Source organism: Crocodylus porosus, unplaced genomic scaffold, assembly GCF_001723895.1.
Source record: "Crocodylus porosus isolate Cpor-Errol unplaced genomic scaffold, CroPor_comp1, whole genome shotgun sequence".
Lineage (NCBI taxonomy): Eukaryota > Metazoa > Chordata > Crocodylia > Crocodylidae > Crocodylus > Crocodylus porosus.
Window position 1 is genome coordinate 15909294 of NW_017728924.1, and position 21257 is coordinate 15930550.

Sequence of the window (21257 nt, forward strand, 5' to 3'; positions counted from 1 at the left end):
ATTTCATAGACATTAGGGCTAAAAGGGACCTCATAAGATCACGGGGTCCCCAAAGGGCAGGAAGTCAGCTGGGGTCAGCTGGGATGAGTGCCTGGGCAGCGCTCAGCCATGCTCACTAGCATGGCACAGAGAAGGTAGACAAGCCTGCAGCACTGGTGACGGAGACAGGGAAACATCTGAATTTGGTCACCATCAACAAAGAATACATGCTAAGGCTGGAGACCAGCGCCACAATTACACCAGAGCAGGGGTGCGTAAAATACAGCCCGCCAGCCCATTCTGTCTGGCCCGTGGAGCCTTAAAAAAAATTTAGAAAACTAATTTATATCTGCCCATGGCCGCCTGTCAAAGATGACATGCAGCTAGCAGCAGCAGGATTCAGCAGGAGCTTGTGGCTGAACAACAAGTCTAGCCCGGCTGCACCCTTCTGCCTCAGCCCCCAACCAGAAGCCCCTGTGGCTTCCGGCCCCATGCCCCTGGCGCCGTTCCCCCTCCCTCCGTCTGAGTGGAAAATAAGGTAAGATTGGACGGGAGTGGTGGCTGCAGGGAGCGGTGGGGGCTGCATGGAGTGGCGCGGTGGCAGGGGGCTGTGGGGAGCAGTGCAGGAAGTGGCAGCTGCGGGGAGCGGTGGGACCCATGTGGCACGCAGCAGGCGGTGGAGCCACGGTGGTCCCCAGGGAGCACTGCAGGAAGTGGGGGGCTGCAGGGAGCAGCGGGCAAGCCTGCAGAAGGGAACGCGGGGAAAGGTGGTGGCAGGCAGAAACACGGAGCCTGTGCAAGTGCCCTGGGACTGGCAGAGCCGGGCTGGAGAGGGTTGTAGAAGCACAGAGCCTGGGCATGGGGTCTGCCTGGCTGCATCATGCGAGGCTCACATGCAGCGTGTTAGAGCTGCACGCTGTGGAGCTGGTATCCCGGCCCCGGCTCTCTCTCAGCGCACACCCAGCCACCATACCCACACCCCACCATGCACGTGCGCACACTCTTCCCAACCACACCGCCACTTATACCCCCTTGCTGCCCACACAAAACACACAATAGGACTGTATTTAAGCTATTATGCAGCCACCTCTAGATACACTTTTTGTAAACACAGAAATCAGTAGAGAAATATTTTTAAATAAAATTAAAATAGGTTATAGTAGATGTTGTATGCGTGTCTGTACATATATATAACTTTTTCAGATCACAGCACCCTTCCACCCAAAAGGAGTACGTCCAGGGCAAGGAGAGGGACTTCCAATGGCAAAGGTCAGGGGCTAGCAGATTGGACTTCCAGTCCCCATATGGCAACCAGGGGCGGGGCAACTGTCAAGGAGCGGCTACCCATGTAGCCCTCGACGGCTTCTGAAAACTTGGTAAGTGGCCCTCCGCCCAAAATAATTGCCCGCCCCTGCACTAGAGTCCTCTGCCAGCATCCCAATGCCAGCCAAAGGTACCAAAATACAAGATCCCGGACACGGATGGTTACATCAGCAAACCTCTCCTTTTAGCAGGCTAGTCTCATTTTGCTGAGGGTGTGTGTATGTCATAATAGACCAGTGTCACTGGGGTAAGCGGCATTCATATGAGGAATACTTTGTTGGTACAATGCAGGGGTCTTCTGGTAGCAATTTTTCCTCACGCCGATACAGTCCAATATTAGCCTTAATTAACCCCTACACATGTATTCAATTGAAAGCCAAGAAGAGGCAACCTGAATGCTAATCATGATGCCTCGTCATCTGCTAGGGAAATGGCTGTCTTGAGCAACTGTTCGAATGCAGCAGTCCTTGGAGAACTTGCTACCTTTACACGTGCTGGATTTTTTCTTTTCTATAGCCTACAGATACTTGTCCAATGGAAAAGGGAAATACATTTAAGTATTAAACTAACTGGTTGGTTAATCCCCCTTTTAAGGTACAGAGCACGCTGCATGGCTATGTTCAAATAGAAATTCCAGCCTCTCAGGAAAAGACACAGCCCTTTGCATGGGCTACACAAGCTCTCAGTCCAGCCGCAGACAGTTCAAGCTGCTGGAGACAGAGCCGGTTTAGACACTTAACAAGTGTTGGCGCAGTCAGTGTCATAATAACATTAATCACCCTATTTGTAGAATCACTCCCACACTAGTAACTCGATACCTGTCCTTAAAATATTTAGACACATGCTCCACACAACAGATGAGAGGCTGTTGAAGTTAGACTGTGGGTGTGCATAATACACATTTTTTTTTATTTTTCTGAAGTAGGAGGTGAGATTATTCACATATAAGGTCTTTGGTCCCCCAGGAATTAGTAGAGGCCTCTATATTTATGTATTTAAGGCTGTCACAGAAATCCTGTCAAGGGAATTTGATCCTGAAAGCTAACGTAAAATAAAAGAACATTCAGCAATAAGTTCCCGGCTTGGCCCGAGCCTCAACAGAAGGTAACAAAGTGCTGATGGCTCCAAGCTCTCTCCTCTTCTTCCTCCTCCTTAAAATCCAGCCTGATAGAGCCTCGCAGCAAGAGGCCATCACATAAGTGACAGTCCTAAAATTGATCTGGCCAGCACAGGGCTGTCATCAAGAAGTGGGAAATGGATTAAGGAGCATTTGCTATTGACTGGTCAAGTAGCCTGGCAACTGCACTTGGAAATGCTGACAACAGCACAGCTCGTATCACATTCAAGGAGAAGGAAAAGATCTGTGTCTTGTTGTACCCTAGCTGTGGACCCCAGCCAGTTTGTTCCTGGCTGCAGGGAATAAACAGAGTAAAAATCAGGGACTGGGCTGAGCACTGCATAAGATCAGAGACAGATCCTCTGTGACAGTATTGGCTGTCTATACACTGAAAAATGTCATTAAAATAAATGAATTATTCATATAATACATGTTTCTAAAGGGGCCTCCATGTTGTATGTATCCGTCTGGTTAGTCATCTGGTTGTTGGCTGTCAACAGTGGTGGTAGGTCACGTAGAAGAGCAATAGAGAGAAGGGGAAAAAGCTATGGAGTCAAGTAACACACATGGTGGTCCCTGATACATAAATAGCCTCCTTCCCTATGACAGCTGTGGTCAGCAGGAGAGCTCAACTTAAACCCACCTTGTTAAGAAAGCGGGAAAGCCGCTGGCCAGGAGCTCTCTGCAAGGGGTCTTAGGCTGAACGGCACAGTCTGTTAGCTGAGCACAAAATAACTGCTACAGGAGCGCTAGGAGCCTAGTCATGAACCAAATCCCCAAAGCATCAAGGGCTGCAAATGCACACCCATGCTCAGTCTCTACTTCAAAAAGCCTATGAACAAAATATAAAACAAAAAGCAATAGACGGAGAATAAGGAAACAGTAAAACATTGCTGGGAAATATGGCAAGTACTGGTGCAAAACTGTAGTGAGGAGTGGGGGAAAGGGGCTTACAGGCATCACAGTGGGAGAAAGAGTTAAGGAGGGGTCTGAAGCAGGTCTTTACTGGGAGCCTCTCTACTGCATGAACGGCAGCACGAGGAAAAGGATGACGGTGCTTGTTTGACAATGTAACATGTGGGTGAGGATGGCTGTCATCAAGGCACCTCCCAAGCAAAAGACAAACTCTTGCATACAAGAAATGATGGTGCAGAACATGGGAGGGAAACAAAGTGAAGGGCCTTAAGGGAGAATGAGTAGTTTGTGTCTAATCTGTAGGAGAAATGGGAGCAGTGGAAGGATGTAGAGAGACGGATGACCTACTCAAAGCCACAAGTCAGGAGGAATAGGGTTACCATACATCCGAGTTTTCCCAGATGGTATTTTCTCTTTTTGGGTCTTCTGATCTGCATCCGGGTGGTTTGTTTTTTTAATATGAACAAATGTCTGGGATTTTGCTGGTAGAACTGCATTTCCCAGCTTGCCCTAGTAGGGTGCATGTTTACCAGGGATCTGGGTTTCCCATTTGCTGCAGAAAAATGTGGATTTTCCTCTTTAAAGGAGGAAACAGCAGGTTTTTCCTTGCAGGCTGACAGCCTTCCAGCCTGCAAGGAGCTGCTTGGGGCAAATGGAGGCAGGAGGATGCAGGTAAGTTTATGGGAGGTGGGGTTGGAGGGTCAGGGCTAGAGGGACTGCCCAGGATGGGGAGGGGGGATGTAGAGGTGTGCGTCCTTGTGTGTTGAGAGCGAAAGGCATCGGCATGGCCTGGAGGGGTGGGGTACTGTGGGTTGGTAGTGAGGGGCACCGCAGGTGTCTTCTGCTTTGGTACTGGAGATATGGTAACCCTAAGAAGGAAGGACTTTTGTATGGAGAAAAATGGGACAAGAAATTATTTGTCCAGTCCCACTGTCTCTAGAGAAGAAGGTTGAGAAATAAAACCCAGGTGGTACCATTTATGCTTACACTAAAAAAGGGCATCTCTCCAAATGCTAGGCACACTTGACAAAACATAACCCCAATGTAACTCAAGCGCAGTGCACAATTAGAAGTGGCCCACTAGCAGCCCAGCACACGACTCCAGGGCTCCAACTTCATGAAGGCAGAAGTCAAAATTAATGAAGATTATTCATGCCACTTGATTGCACAGAGTTCAGATCCGACTACAGGAAGGCACTCAGTTCTGCTACCCTAACCAGATTATTAATCATGCCAAATGGCAGGGTCTTTTTTTGATAGGGAAAAATGCCCTCTTTCCAACTTTTCTTGTAGTTTCATTATCTTCTCGCCTGACAGAAGGAAAATTCTTCCCCTTCCTCTTATTTTTAAGTGACTGGGTGTTTTCCTCAAGAAAAGCCACACTCCTGTAATTGCTTGCATTGCTCAAGTCCTCACAACAACCTGTCATGACAGCCCATGCTCTGCATTGCAAAATGCTTTGGGACACAGAGATCACAATATTTTAAAATTTTATTGTTTTGGGTCAGCTGGAAAGTTAACATCTCACCAGGATGCCCTGGGAGGATCGCTAGCCCACAACACCAGCCAGCTACCTTTAAAATCTTAACCAGATCTACCCTCCCCCTCACTGCCTTCCTTATTCTCCCTTCTAGCCTCACATTTCCATCGAGAAGAAATTAATAAGCTAGTGTCCCATGGGCAGTTTTAGCCATAATGGGAAAAGTCTCTTTCAGTTCTATCAATGCAACTCCCTTTGCTACCAGAAAATGTTCACATCCTTCTTTTGCTTGCATTATCATTGCAGAGCCGAATTTCATTTAATTCAATTAGGAATGAAAGCAGCAGGAAGCCGATATAACAAATTCTGCCAGATAATCCTCCATCTATTTTACACAAATTTCAACCGTAAGGTCTTTTTCTCGTTTCATTTTAAAATTCCTGACTACTTACAACCAGTCCAATGTGTTTATCTTGGGGGGGGGACACACGAGAATTTGTCGTCTTAGTCCTATCATCGATTTTGAACATAGGTGTGGAAGAATGCATCGTTGTGACAGGAACTGTTAAAGCTTGATGGTTCTTGCTTGTGGTGTTAAAATAGAAAGAATAAATGGTTAATATTTAGAACCACATGGGAAAAAAGCTTTTCAGCAGCATAGGGAGCAGAATGCAAAAAACTCACTGTGCGCTACAGAAAAGATAAATAAGTGAAAAACAGTCAAATAAAATCAAGCCATATAATTATATTACATTTTAATGGGATTTCAGCAATTAACTCCCTTGGACACCTTGCAAAATCCAGCTGCATACAATAACTCTCATGCCAAATCCACTACAAGCTAATGTACAACATAGATACAAGGGTGACATGAGCCACCAGCAAAGTGCAGCCACCTCCGGTAAAGCACGGCAGCTGTTTATCAATGCATGATGCTTGCCAATGGTTTAAGGCAAGGCGCCAAAAAAAAATGTTGTAGCCAGCCAGACCCACCAGGGAATATCTGCAGGCAGAATGAAATGCCAGGCCATTAGGGCTGATGGCTGTGCTCCCGCAAAAAACAGGCTATTAGCAGTCAGGGACTTCCATAAGGGGCATCTCAGTAACAAGTCCATATCCTTCTCCTTCAACACCGTATTGGACTGCCAGCACAGTACTGCCAGAGAGAGAAGTGCACAGCTCCTTGGATCACCAGTACTACCATCTGACGCCTCCAGATCCTAACCTGGGCTAACCCCTTTTAGCTTGCAAGAGCTCACAGGTCACAGTTTAAGGTAGCATAGCTGCATAGAGATGAATGTATGGGTCAGAACACACCAATGCTGTGGTAATTACATTTATGAATGGAAACAATCATTTCAGTGCAATGATCTTACAAAGCAAGCAGGCTGCATTGTGCATTTCTGCTTCTCTCTAACATTCATGACTTCACTCATCTTTTCTTACTCTCTGCAAATACTGTGCTACCTCCCATTGATGCACTGTGTGAGCAACACATTCTAGAAAGGATTTAGTCAGCAGCATCTAGCTAGCACTCATGCATTGGAAGAGCCAAGAAAGGGCAGATCTCCAAACCATTTGGATAGGCCCATTTATATCAGTACCTTGCAGCTAAAATCCACACGATGCCCCAGAGAACATGAAAACAGATAAATCCCACATCTCTTCTTTGGGAATTTCACTCCCAGATTTCAGGGCCAAATTATCACCATTCCTGTGTAGAGGGCAAGGAGATTAGAGGGAAGGGGTAAGGAGCACTGTCCTATGCTCCAGCACAAATGACAGCCACGACAAACCACCCCTTGCTCCCTGCAGAGTATGCAGAACAGGGCTAACTGGTGGCCTCCAGGCCATAGGGGCTAGGGACAGAAGTTGCACATAAACTGGTTTAAGTGAGCAAAAACTGGTATAAACCAGTAACAGAACAGAAGTTCAGGCACATAAACCAGTTTCAAAACGCTGAAACTGGTTTAAGATAAACCTGGTTGAATGTAGTATCAGACTTAACGGATCTAGGTCAAACCAGCTTATGAAACATCTGTCCCAGACCCCTTCCTGGTTCAAGTTCAATCATAGTCCTCAGCATCCCAGCGTTTTGCAGCCCTGGGCTGGGCTGTCTGCTCCAGAGAGCAGGGTTGGCCCTGTCCCTCTGCTCCCTAGCTGGGTCAGCGAGGGCTGGCTCACTGCTCCCCACCCCCAGGAAAACCCCTGCTGGGGTCTGGGGCCAGGGTTAGCGTTAAACTTCTCTTCCCCCATTCCCTGCCCCCCCCAGGGAATACAGAGCTGCCCTGCCCTGCTTGCTTACTGCTGGCTGCGGCTGTGGGCTACAAATGCCAGAGGCACATGGAAGCAGGAAAAGGAAGTGATGAGCAACCCTGCAGAGTCCTGCTGCTAAGAGTCTGGATTGCAAATCCCAGAGACCCTGGGGACAGCAGGAAGAGGAAGTGAACACACAGCCAGAGACCTGTGCTCTAGCACCCCCCTGGCTTTTGGCCTGAGTCACTGCAGGCATGTGACTGCATTTCCTGAATAAAATGTCTCTTCACTTCTGTTTCAATCTAATCTGTGCAGTTTAGACTAACCCGCTAAGACTAAATCGATTCAGCTTCAGGCTTTTTGACTCTTTGTACCTAGCCAGAGTGAACTTGTAGCCTCCAGGTACCCACCCAGCTGTCATTCCCACCACCACTCCTGCTGCAGCAGCCAGAAGGACTCGGCTCCCCCCGTCTCTGGGTTCTGCTTCCTGCTAAGCCCTAGGGGAAAGGGGAGAGAAGGCATGGGAGCAGCCTGGTACAGCACTCAGGGAACTCGATGGCGTGGGGCACCAGTGCAGTGAGGTGTGCAAGCAGAGCCAATGTCCAAACAGTTAGACTTGGGGCTGGGGCACATGCATTCACGCCTGCAGTGTAGCGGAAGGGAGGGAGCCCCTATATACCAAGGGTTAGTGGGGGGGACACAGGAAGGGTTGCCAACTCTGTTTGAATCTATCCCTCAGGTTTCTGGAACACCAACATGCCCATGACACACAACACATATGCTAGCACGCAGGCACGTTTATCAGTTGTGGATTATGGTATACAGACTTTACGTGAGGAAGGTGAATACACATTACTATTACATTTTTAAAAAACCACTAGACTACTGTATAAGTCAGATTCAACATTTAATATTTATTTTTAATGAATGCCCTATCATTTATCTTTCAGATGACTCTAAGCAGTCTCCTGGAGATTTATATCTAATTCCTGGAGACTCCAGAGCAGTCCTAGAGGGTTGGCAACCCTGAGCATGGGGGAAGCACCCCTGTGCCTGGTGCAGCATGGGGTAGGGAGCACCTGAGTGCCTAGTGCAGTGATGGGCACCAGGAGGGCCAGCAGCCCGCACTGGTGCAGCCCATGAGGTGGGCAGCTCCTGGCTTCTCAGTCGGACAGCCTTTATGTCGAACATTACTAATTACCTGTGCTGAACACTAATCACGGGCCAGCATAGACCTCACTTGAAGAAGTGTGTGCAAAGCCAAGACAAGAAGTTCCTACCCAGTGACCTTTTACTGGTTAGATGGTTGAGCATGCTCATCCCCCAGCCTGCAGGGAAGTGTCCTGTGGGACAGGGATGTGATCATGGCTATATCACATTATCCTGCACACACTCAAGTGCAAGGGGAATGATGGCAGGGAAGAAAGTAGCACCAAGTGACATTGTTGGCCAAACTCCCCCAGCACCACTGCTAGCATCATGCTCTGTAAGAAGAGAGTGCCTCCCAAGCAGCGTTCCTTCCATTGCAAGCACAATAATTGAATCTTTAGGGCCCAAGTCAGATCTCACTGATTTTCGCATTAAGCCAGGAGTAGCTGTTTTATGGCCAGTGGAGTCTCACCAGTGCACGGCCTGTATAAGTAACATCTGAATTGTTCCCACAGTGATTTGTGCTCTGCCCGAGAGAGCAGGAAGCCACTAACTGTCACTGAAGGAACACGGTGGCTTTGTTGTGCGGTGACAGCTCGTATTACCTGGCATTGGACTCTCCAGCCAGTTGGACAGCAATCCACTCCCTTCTGTTCCAATCTAGAAGGAGCTATACTGCTCTGCTCTACACACCCCTTTAATGCCTCCTCTGATTTTTACACATTTTTTTTTAAATTAAAATGAATAATAATTCAGGAAACATAAGACCTGCTGGAGGCTAAATGGCAGAGCTACCAAGATTAAGAGAGACTTTTAAAGGTTATCTGATAAACTTCATTCAAGTGAGATAGTTTAAGCGAGCGAAGTTTGACTGATTTGGGATTTCTATCTACCACTTCCTTGTTGGCCTATGACTTCAGCTTTAGGCTAAGTCTTTTCCTGGTAACATAAATGAGCCAGAGGGCACAGCCTTTTTCCATTGCCATTGCTGAACCTATGACGTACAAGTGCACTGCCCAAAAGTTACTAAACTTGACATGAACATGAGGGCCTCAATTGACAGTCACTATCTCAGCAGAGGGACAAAAATAAGAGCCAGGGGTGCGTCTACACAAGATCCTTAATGTGCAGAAGACTAATTCTACTGCACATTAACGCAGCAGGTAAAACCCGTACTAATGCGCAGATTTAGTCTAAAGCACATTAATGTCACTTAAAAAGCATTCATCTGCACTAATCAGCATTAACGCCAATTATGGCATGTTAAGTTAGTACTTGTCATTACAGGTACTAAAAACTTAATGCGCCGTAATTACAGCAGATTAATGAACGCATAGAGGCACCCAGGGGCACTGAACAGTCAGTCCCTTTTACCTTGTCAGACAGGGCCGACAAAACAGTGCTGGGCACCTCAATCCGGAAGAAAGAGAAACGAGCTTTCACTGCTACCTCCCATGCTCCAAAAGACGCCTGGGTTGAAGAAGAGCTAGCCATCACCTTCCACGAATCTGATATTTACTCACACGTTGAACAAGAAAACTGGCTTATTTCGTATAGAACCATCCTAATTTTAAAACATGGCTGAGAATCAGGTGGATTCAAGAGTGCTGAGCTAGCAAAATGCAGACTTTTTCCTTAAATGAGCCTAACAAGCTGGAAAAACCATGCCAGTCTGTATATCCTGTAAGTTAGCGAGACACAGATTTATTCTCCTGACAAAGCTGACTTCTAGGATTTAGCTGCATGCAGCACAGTCCCAGAAGACAACACCTCAGGGTAAGGCCTTAACTCACTATTTCATGAACAGTACCTCTGCTTTGGCAAAACCCACCCATTTACATTATCCCTGAAGGACAAAATAATTGTACCACAGAGTTGATCATCACCATGGCATGGTGTTGTGTGACCTAGTCATGGATGTAGCATCGCTACACAACAGGTTAGTTCACAACATCAGTCCTTTCCGGGACTGTCCTGCAAGCTCTAAACCCAGGAAAATCAAGGCTGTCCCTCAAATTTCAGTCTAGAAGGACTTAAAAACTCCAGGAACCATAGCTCTGGAGAAAGAAAGAGACAGAAGTAGCAAAAATGTACCCTGTTCACCCATATCTATTACTAGAGAAGGATAAAGTACAGGTTGGTTTTGATCCACTGTTGCTGGAACCCAAAATGTTACGTTTGAGGGGAGAAAGTCTGGCCAATAAATCACGTGGTACGATAGACTTCACAGCTCCTACCAGGCCTGGGCAGAAAGGTGACAAAATACTTTAGCTGACTTCTTATTTCACTCCTTTCACTTTGTCCATGTTTACACTCCTTTACCTTCCCTTTTCTGGAAGCCTCTAGCAAATGAGATTCTCATTAAAAACGTTGGGTGAAACAGTATATTTTAAGAGCCCCTTCCAAGCAATAAATTTTACATTTGCAATGCTTGGCATTTCCATTGGAAAACTGATTCCAGGAGTTATTTTCATCCAATAAAGGAAGAGAAGCAAATAGTGCCTTTAGCCCAAGGTATTAAATAGTATTTGGGGCTTTATGTTCATGTAATGAAGACATGCATGATATGATGAATAAATAATCAAGAGATAATGAAGAGATACTGAATATAATGATGCTGTTTTGTTTGATTACAGAAAAGGTTTCCCCGGACCCAGCCACATCAAACAGCAGCAACCAGGCTTTTTATTTTTTTTGCTCTTAAGTCCCCACATCTGCCTCTCCAGCAAGTCCTGTGCCCAAAAAGCTCTGTTTCTTTGCTTCCATCCAAGGCCCCAATCACAACTACTTTTCTGGCTTTCTAACACATTGGTTCAAACCCTTCATCTCATCTGCCTCTAAATAAGGGGAACACCTTTTGATAGTAGCTACTATAACTTTTAGTTTCTAATACACAAAGAGGTTTCTGAAAGAAGAGTACATAGTACACAATCCGCTTTAATCAGATTCATGCGATTGTCTTTGAATCGAAGCAGACATTAAAAACTCCCAGAGTAACACCCATCCAATCTACTGCATGTGTCCAAATCAAAACAGTTCAAATTCCAATCCTGAATTCTCCCAAGGCCCAGCTCAACCACAAGAATTTATTTTGGGTTTGAACATTATTTGCTGAACAAATTTGAGAAAAGGCACTCCCGCTCTGCTTACCTATTCTTTATGATAAGGTATTCACCTGGCCCTGGCCTCTACACCCTTGTGAGCAGTGGGGGAGGTCATGGTAAAAGCACAGGACTGGATGTCAGAACCTGGAGTTCTGTCTCCCACTTCTGCCCCAAACTTGGGTTAAAATCACTCCTGATATAAAACAATGCCATGTTGTACATAAGGTTGTGTAGGTCATTCACTGCTTCACACCTCATTTAACCATTAGTGAATTGTGGACAATTATGTCCTCACCATCCCAAAGATATCATGAGGTTTCTTTACTTCATACTAGTTTGCAAAGCGCTGTGACATCCTCACATAGGAAGTGCTGACACAGAGACTCTTCAGGTGCAGTGGGTACACAGCAACAGTGTGACCCTGCTCACCCCCAGGGCTGTCTAGCACAAGGGAGACCAGAGTCTTGAGAATGGCCATCAGGCGTGATCACTGCAGAGGCCAGTGGACCCTTCCTGAGCATCCCCAGCCCCTCACATTTGCTTGCAAACACCAAACTGGAAAAGGGACAAGGTGCAAGTAGGAAGGGGATGCTTAGAAATGGTCCCGTGGGGACACACTGACATGATGGTGTAAGCAAAGTCCTGCTAACTCTATGAGAAATGATTCCTCATTCCACACTTGGTGTTAAGGGATGGTCTTTGAAGTTTGCCTGCAGCTCATATTAAATCAATTAAGGCGCCAGATCTTGCAGGGTGCCGAGTGCCTTCAGTTTCCAGTGATCTAAGAGATGCCCCACCCACCACAGAGCCGGCAAGCAAAACCACATGCATCTTTTCCAAAGCTCAACATATGGACTGGTTTTCACTTATCGACCATGGTTAATCTTGCATTGTGCCAAACCAAACCCCATCTGATTCGTCCAGCATCTTCAACGGGGAACCGTGATCAAACGGCCAAGAGAAGCCAGCACTTCTCTTCTTCCAGAAACTGCTCTTCCAATTATGCATTCCCCCCTAATGATTCAGAAACAGTTTGAAAAATATTCCTTGTGATTAACAATCGAGTCAAATTAGATTCACATTGCTCTTCCTTTTGCTCAACTAACCCTGCAATTCCCTTTTTAGCTCTGGTTAACCACTGTGTTTATCAGGGTCCAAATTAAATACAAACAGCATGTTCTTTCATTACATCACAGGCATGCCATCTCTCCACAACAATACCAGGGAAAGAGATGGCCAAGACCCAGGACAATCTGCTTTGCTGGGGAGTGGGGGAAGAAGGGATAAAGCACCCACAATATTCTCAGTGCCAGCCAAAAAACATTTCTTCTCCTAGTGAACATTTGCAACAAAGTACATTATATATAAAATTATATGGAAGGGGGATTTGTACATAAAAAATCATCTTCTGATATGCAAAGTACCAACCCAGAACTTAAAAATATCTTTTATGATATTTCAAATTACATTTTCATGTTAGGGTTTTTAATTTCTTTTTTGCTTGTTTAGAACTTCTTCATGGAGAAATAAAAAGAGAAAGACAGAAACAGAGACAGCATTTCCTGCAAAACAAAGTTGGTTTTAAATTATATCTCACATTTGCAGTAGAAGATATTGGTTGAAAACCTTTGACCAGCATTATTTTTCATACAGCCAGCGTTGAGAGTCTCACTATACAAGCAAATGCTCCAAAAGATCTCTTTTGCCAGGGATGCACAATTACCGTCTCCCCATCACCCTCCTCCCAAGAGGTAGCTGCATTATTATGCCGCAGCCTTCCTACATCGGGTGAAGAACATTTGGGTGAAATATATTATTTAACTGTGAAGCACCCTCAATCTTCTCCATAGTTCAGCAAGATAAACATTAACATGAAACAGAAATATTGCAAATAAATAAACCCCACCTTCCCAGACAACCTGAGCCCCTGCATTACAAAGGTAACAAAACCAGATCCACGGCTAATGTAAACTTCTACAGCTCCCTGTTGACTTGCTAAACACAGGCCTTACAGGTGCAATTCAAATTCCCAAAGAATCCAGCATACAGTAAGTCAGACAAAGTAGCAAAGCAAACAGATTTCCTTGCAAGTGTATTTGTTTGCCTGAAAGGAGACCCATGTGCCCTTAACAGTTCACTCTCCCTTCGGTGAATTCTCCTCTATTAGCCTGTGACCCTGGCCACACACACTGCTTGATTTCCTCAAAGGAAAATTCAGCTAACTGTGTAGGGGGGCGAAGCGTGGGTGAGGGTGAGGAGAGCATCTCCTCCTGACCCCTCCTTTCTTGCCACAAAGCCCAAAAGCAATTTTCAAGCCTGATTTTGCTGGGGTTTTAACATGAGTTTCACGTTCGCCGGGATTTGGAATTTCTGGGGACTTCCTCTTCTGTCAAGGAGAAAATGGCAAGAAGACAACACGCACCGAATGAATACCAATGAGGGAAGGGAACCCGCCCGGCACCGCCACGGGAAGGAACACACACTGCCAGACGTGACCATGAGACAAAATTGACACTTTCTGCTCACAGGGTCCCCCTTCGTCTCGAGTGAGTAGAGCTGACACTGGGGCTCTGCCCATGTTCTCGCAGTGTCTTTGTAAACACTTCACCCCGGTCCCCGGTGAGCCCAGCAGGGACACAGGAGAGCAGGCACCACACAGCTGGACTTGCACAGTTATTCAGCATTAGGGCTAGGGACAGAAGTTACACGTAAACTGGTTTAAGTGTTGGTTTAAATATGGAACAGAACTGAAGTTCAGTGCACATAAACCAGTTTCAAAATGGCTGAAACTGGTTTAAGATAAACTTGCTTGAATATAGTATCAGACTTAACTGATTTAGGTCAAACCTATTCATGAAACTTCTGTCCCAGACCCTTTCCTAGTTCAAGTTCAATCACACTCCCCAGCATCCCACCATTTTGCAATGCTGGGCTGGGCTGGGCTGGGCTGTCTGCTCCAGCGAGCAGGGCTGGACCCGCCCCTCTGCTCCCTAGCTGGGGCAGTGAGAGCTGGCTCACTGCCACTCCTGCCACAGATAAACCCCTGCTAGGGTCTGGAGCCAGGGAGAGGGATTAAACTTCCCTTCCCCCGAGCACAGAGCTGCCCTGCCTTGCATACTTAGTGCTGGCTGTGACTGTAGACTACAAATCCTAGAGACACCTGAAAGCAGGAAGAAGTGATAAGCAACCCTGCAGAGTCCTGCGGTTAAGAGTATGGACTGCAAATCCCAGAGATCTTGGGTGCAGCAGGAAGAGGAAGCAAACACATAGCTCATGCTGGCTACATGCTAGAAAGCTGTGCTCTACCAACCCCTGGCTTCTGGCTTGAGCTACTGCAGGCATGTGGCGGCATTTCCTGATTCAAAAGTGAATGTCTGTTCATTTGCTTATTGGTTCAATCTTTGCAGCTTAGACTAACCTTCGAAGACCAAATCATGTCAGCCTCCGGATTTTGAGCGTCTGTACTTAGCCATTAGCACCACATAGCTTTCTAATTAGACAGCTTCCCTCACCAACCTTTCACGGGCCTAGGGAGAAAGTACAAAGGAAAGCGTACAAAATCACAAGCTTGGAGAACTGAAGTCTCCAAAGAGCCCAGGTGCAAAATGGCTGCAAAATAAAATTAGTATACTGTGAAACACACCCAACTAAAGCCAACTACCCCATACTTTGGGAAAGGCTGAATATTTATTAGAACCTGGCACCAGTCAGGCACACTTAAGCTCTGGAGAACATGGGATTTAATTTCAAACTCTGCAATGGCCTAAACCAAAGCACTGATGCAAGTGACTTGTTAAATATGTAAAATTTGAATTGTGTGGCTCAGACCCACCTCCTTAAAACAGAGTAGCAGCCTTATGCAGAGGTTGCTAAGGCCCTTTGCAGGTCATCCCCCACATATTGGTGCCACATTTTAAGACGCATCACAACGCCACAATAGCATGTTACAAGTGGAGGAAGAGTGGCTTGAAGACAAGGCTCAGGGCTTACTAAGGAGGAAGGGAAACCTAGAAGGAATCTAGAAAGGTGGGAGGAAAAGACAGAGAACCTGAGCCTGCCCCATGTGGCAGATTTAACACATACCCTAACTGGGAATTTGCCAAAGGGAGAATGACTAGGACATTAAATCAAATCCTTCATCTCAAACTCCCATCCATACAAAGGAAAACATTTTGGGGGTAACATACTTCAATGGCAAACCTTTTATTGACTTCAGTGGGACGAGACCAACAGCACAGTGTATTATGTGCACTCCCTTGAAGAACTGAAAAGTTTTAGGTGCAAAAACTAGAAGCAGTTGAAAAATTAAACAAAGCTTAAGTTTCCTTTGGGGTGGCTGTTCGTTGAAAGCAAAATTCTTCCCCAAACAACAAGACCCATAAGAGGTTTCCCCTGGGAGCATTAGACCTTTGCACTTTTAGGTGGAGGTTTAAAAACACAGACTATCCCTTTTAGAGCCAACAGGCAAATAAGTGTTTTTTCCTGCCTGAAATGCCCCAAGTGCTTCCTGAAAGCTTCCCATGTGGCTCAGAGCAGTTATCTTTCCCAGTAATATCTTTTTAATTAGCTTAAGGATACTTGGTGGTGTCATTAAATATTTTTCAACAACATTTTATTATGCAGATTGGAGAGTTAATCAATTAATTAAGCAACATACAGCCTGTCTTGAGCAACTAATGCAGAACATAACAAGATCTAACCTGCTTTCACTGATTCCATCCAGGTTCAGGATCACTTCAACAGTGATGAAGAAATGACGCAGTCACTTTCCCCACTACATTCGCTTTTTCTCATGCAGAATTTGTTTGACCCATTGGGCATGATGGGTGAAAGACAGGAAAGAAATCAGAAGGAAACATGGAAAAGTAACCTTCCAGCCAACAGTATTTTAAGAAATGCCATAAGACTTTATACCGCATAATGCATCCTGGAAGAGACCATTAGACTGTATCATCTAGGAGCAGGGTTGCAAACCCAAGGCCAAGTTTTTTACCGACATTATGCAGGGTTTTTTTTACTAACAGCCAAACCTTATTGCTGACATGTTTTTACTGACATGTTTTACAAAATGTAAGCATAAGCCTTCTGTCAGGCCCTAGCAGTAAAAAGGGTTGGGTTCAAATTTTTAACACCAACCAAAATAAAAATAGTTTGATTGTCAGTGAAAGGTCTGCATTATCAGTAAAAAAAACCAACCAAACAAACAGATGTGTGTTGGCAACTCCACTTGACTGCAGCAATGGTTTTATATCTTGCTTCCTTCACTTAGGAGTCCTCTTCTCACCCCACACACTGATACTCCTCCCTTCCACACCACCACTGCTACCTGCACAGTTCCTCAAAGAAGGATCTGTCCAGAAGTGTTCTATTCTGCCAATACCTACAGGAGGGAAACAGTGAGCAAGACCTCAGACCTTTGTCCACATTTATAGTCCTAATGAAGGCAAATCACTCTCTCACCAGATGAAGGCTCACTCTCAAAGCCATGTTCCAGGATCATGCCCACTGCTAATTAGGCAATGCTATACAGAGCAAGTAGGTGGGAGGGATGCCTCTTATAACTGCAGGCAGTAAGTTTATGCCTTGAAGCACAATGTGTGATTGCCCTTAACATTGCCTTAGCTTGCAAAGCTGCCAAATCTATTAGAGCTCTTAACATTTCCCAGTCCTTTCACAAATCCTGCTGGATGGCTTGTTTTGATGACGCCTTGTGGCAATAAATTCCATGGGTCAGCTAAACAGTTTTTATGCAGCACTTCCTTTAGCCCGTTTCCAATTTACTCCTTTTCAGTTCAAGTTTCCCCTTGGCCTTTCAAGCTAAAAAGGAGGGCAAGAGACTGACTAGGTTTTAAAAGAGGCTGCTTGCTCTTATTTCCTCATTCAAAACCCCTCGTGCCCCCTCTTCAGAGACCTCTGCAAGCCTTTGAAAGCCAACAATAAAAATGTGAAAACAAGGCAAATCCGCTACTTAGCACTGTTTTGTTTTCTGTGCTTTTCCCCAGACACTGAACTTAAATTTCTCTCCTCTTTTTTATTTTTCCAAATGTAGTTACTGCAGCAATTGTGTTCATGTTACCATTGCAAATAAAGAGTTAAATCTATTGGTTACTGAAGCCAGACATTCCCAATTATGTATTACAAATGAAATGAGGAAGAATTTTAAAAAAAGGCAATGTTTTGCTTCCAATAAAAACCAGCTCTGCTCAGCACACATCACTGTCCTTCTTTAAAAAGTGTTTTATTATACATTTATAACCTTTTGTTTTTCTAGAAGTGTGAATTTGCTTTTCTTTTCTTGGCTGAGACATGGCAAAAGAGTAAACAATTCTGCCCAGAGCGCTCTGACAGCTACAGCTACTAATAATACTTCAATATTTGCTACCTCCTGATTATATCACAAAAAAAAGAACTGATAAAGGGACACAGAGAGCCAATATCCCCAGTGGAGATTGCGAGCAGCACATAAATTTGTTCTTTGTGCTTTGAAGTGCTCCTGGCTTATCAGCAAAGTTGTGAAGACTGCATTATACACCTTGTCAGGAAGAGACTCAGACCCAAGATTGACTAATCAAAGCTAAATAGAGTTATGTAAATAACCCTGCAGAAGGCCACAACCCCCTGTCCAAAGAGCTGCGCTGGGTATTGGGAAAATCTGCCAAGACTTCCTCCCCAGTGGCTGGGGTTACACAGGTCTGGTTGGGGATGAGGAGAAAGTCCCGACTGCAGGACAGCAAAACAATTACCAGTTGACAATTGCATACACCTGTATTAGCCCTCAGCAGAGAGCAGAGTAGCTGTCACAGTTTCAACAGGGTTTAACCACGTGGTATACAGATAATAAATGGCATCTAGAGTCACCCACTCTGGTCAATGGTCACAAATTCAATTAACAACTGTAGTGCAGACAACACCTCGTCTCCCTGCAGGAAGGCGCACAGGGACGAGGTCAAATTTCAGTCTGAATCCTGAGCGCTTATTTTCCAACTAAGGTTGACATAGCTGTATCGCTGTTTGCCTTTGATTACCTGGAGTGAGGCCCTGTTGTACTATTACAAACATCCTTGTTATTCTTGCTATCAAAGTTATGTCCACTCCATCACCTAGACAAGGAAAGACCAAAATCATTCTTCACGGATCTACTGTTTTTGTATGTTTCAGTTCTATGCCACCAGTTGGCTCACACAGAGACAAGAGGAACCATTCCCCTCTCAAACCATTGTTGAGGTTAAGAAAGGATAGTGTAATTTTGGCTAGAAGCTGAACCACTAAAATATTGGAGAAAGGCTCTTCTTGTGTTACTGATAAAACCCAACTGGAAGCAGAAAATTGTTAGAAACAACTGATCTTTATTTATTACATGTATATGCCACTCTTCCCCATAAAGACACAGGGCGGCTTACAATTAGAGACAGAAACAATATACCAGACAAATGGCAAAGAATATGAAACAAAAGCTCCTTAAACATTTTCCCAGCTTAGCCGGGTGCACTATAGGTCTGCCCAGCTAGGAAGGTTGTACAGCATTACTGAAAATGTATTTGGGGCTCTCGTGGACCTCAAACAGAGGAAGTTCTAAAGCTATGGAGCAACTACCAAGATCTTGTGCTTTCAGCAAGAGAGTCTAGTGCACTGATGGTATGAGTAGGAAGTTGCTCCTGGCTAATCTTAGGGTTCATGATGTGGTGTAAAGAAGAAAGCTGTCCCTGAGACACATAGGGCCCAGAGGCAAAAGTAAAATATGGCCCGCTGGCCAGATCCAGCCTGCCAGGAAATTTCACCCATCCCATGGGTACCTATCAATGAACTGTAACCCATCCGGCAGGAGTGTGGACCCTGTGCCCGGGTGGGGGGCAGTGGGAGCAGAGAGCTCAGGTAGGCAGGGTGCGAGTGTGAGGGAGGGGCCTGCCCAGGCCACGAGCGCCCTGAGGGCTTGCTGCTGCTGCTGCTGCCAGTTGCAGGGGGTGTGCACCATGGTGGAGGTTGGGGGGGAAGTGTGTTGGGGTCCCCACATCCCCCCACACTCCCTCACACCCCACAAACCCCATACACCCATATGCTGCCCCACACATATACAACCCCCCCACAAAGCCACGCCCTCTCACAAACCCCGATCACACACACACACACAATATACAAGAGTAAGACTTTATTTTTGACCTACTATGCAATCATGTCTATATGCACTACACAAACACAAATCATGACTAATATATTTTTGTAATAAAGTTTAAATGTTATTTTAGGTGTTTGACTTTTAGTATATGATTTGGTCTTTTTGTCGTTCCAAGGTGGCAACCCCCACTCCCAAAAAGGAGTATATCTTGGGGAAATGGGAGGGACTTCCAGTAGGTCAGGGTTTAAAGGGAGGACTTTCAGTCCCCAGACGGTGACCGGGGCCAGGGCACCTGTCAAGGGCCGGTGCTACCTTTGTGGCCCTCAATAGCTCACCAAAACTCATTAAGTGGCCCTCCAGCCAAAATAACTGCCCACCCCAGTTTATGGTCATATAGGTCAAAAATAGCACCTTGAATTGTGCCCAGAAAGCTACTGAGAGCCAGTGCAGGCTCTAGAGCACGGGCGCATTGTGTTCACAGTGACCCAACCTTGTCAGAAGGCAGGATGCCACATTTTGCACCAGCTGCAGTTTCTAGACAGTCATCGAGGGCAGCCCCACACAGAGCACATTGCAATAGTTTGGTCTCAAGGTTATGAAAGCATGGATGGTGGTAGCCAGAGGTCACCACGGCAACCTTGCAAAGCCAAGAGGTTCAGAAAAGGCATCCAAACTACTAGGTGATGTTCAAGCCATACAGACCATGATCTATTTGCAGTTTGTTTTCCGCTAGTCTAGACCAGAGCTAGACTCAATCCAATTTTTGGATTTACATTCATACCCTGGTACAAACCATTCTGGTCATCAACAGAGTCAGGTCTCCAAAAAAGTGTTCACTACCCAACACTTCTTCTGAAGCGCTGGCTGTTATCCTTTCTATCATGAAACCCTATTTTCTATAGCAAGTATGTCTTTCCCAACATGGGGTCCCACTCTCTTTAACTAGGACTTCTCCTTCCCTTCCCCAACACCTGCTCACACCTCCCCCATGTTGCAAATCAATATGCAGAGGGACAGCCACTATTAAAAGAGCTAATATGCGCTTTGTTTTGAATATGTAATAAGCTCTCTACATCCAAATGAATTTCAACCCAGCTGGCTGATTGTATGGCAAACAGATGCCTTATTTGTCGGGCTTCATCGTCTGTCCGACGAATAAAAAAAGTGTAAATAAATATACTCGACCCAAAGGATTTCTGTAAGATACTTTTAAGAAGGTAATTTCCCTGCTCAAGCATACACACATGGCATCACTTTAATGGGCACAGTGTTTACTAATCCAATTTAGCCCCCACCTTCCCCGAACATCCTATGAAAACCCCGCTTTGGTTTTTCGCTGTTTTACAGTGACACGATGCACATTTACAACACACTACGAAAAGGTGACAGGTCTCTTTGGAGAGGTTACTTCACAGCACACAGTCTGCTTTTCAAAGAAAGAGACAGGCTTAGTAACGCGCAAGAGCATGGAGGTAGAGCGCTTGCCTGCTGAACCAGAGAGCAAATGTAAGAGAGTGCAATGAAAGGAGCCCTTTCAGCAGACTGAGAGAGGGGCCTGTTAGAAAAGTTGGGCTGTGCTCGCAGCATAGAGGGGCTTTGTTTTCAACGTGTATATGTTTATTTGATAAATGAGCAGCTAGAGTATTTATCATACGTCCATATTAAGGGCTCTCCTTTCCTCTCTCCCTTGGACACATGCATACACACACTTATAGTTCTCATCTTCACTTACAAGCTGAGCCCGCTAAGCCCAGGGGACATAGGGGAGAGCCATTTATACACATACACACACAAAAGATGTCTATATTTATACTATATTAA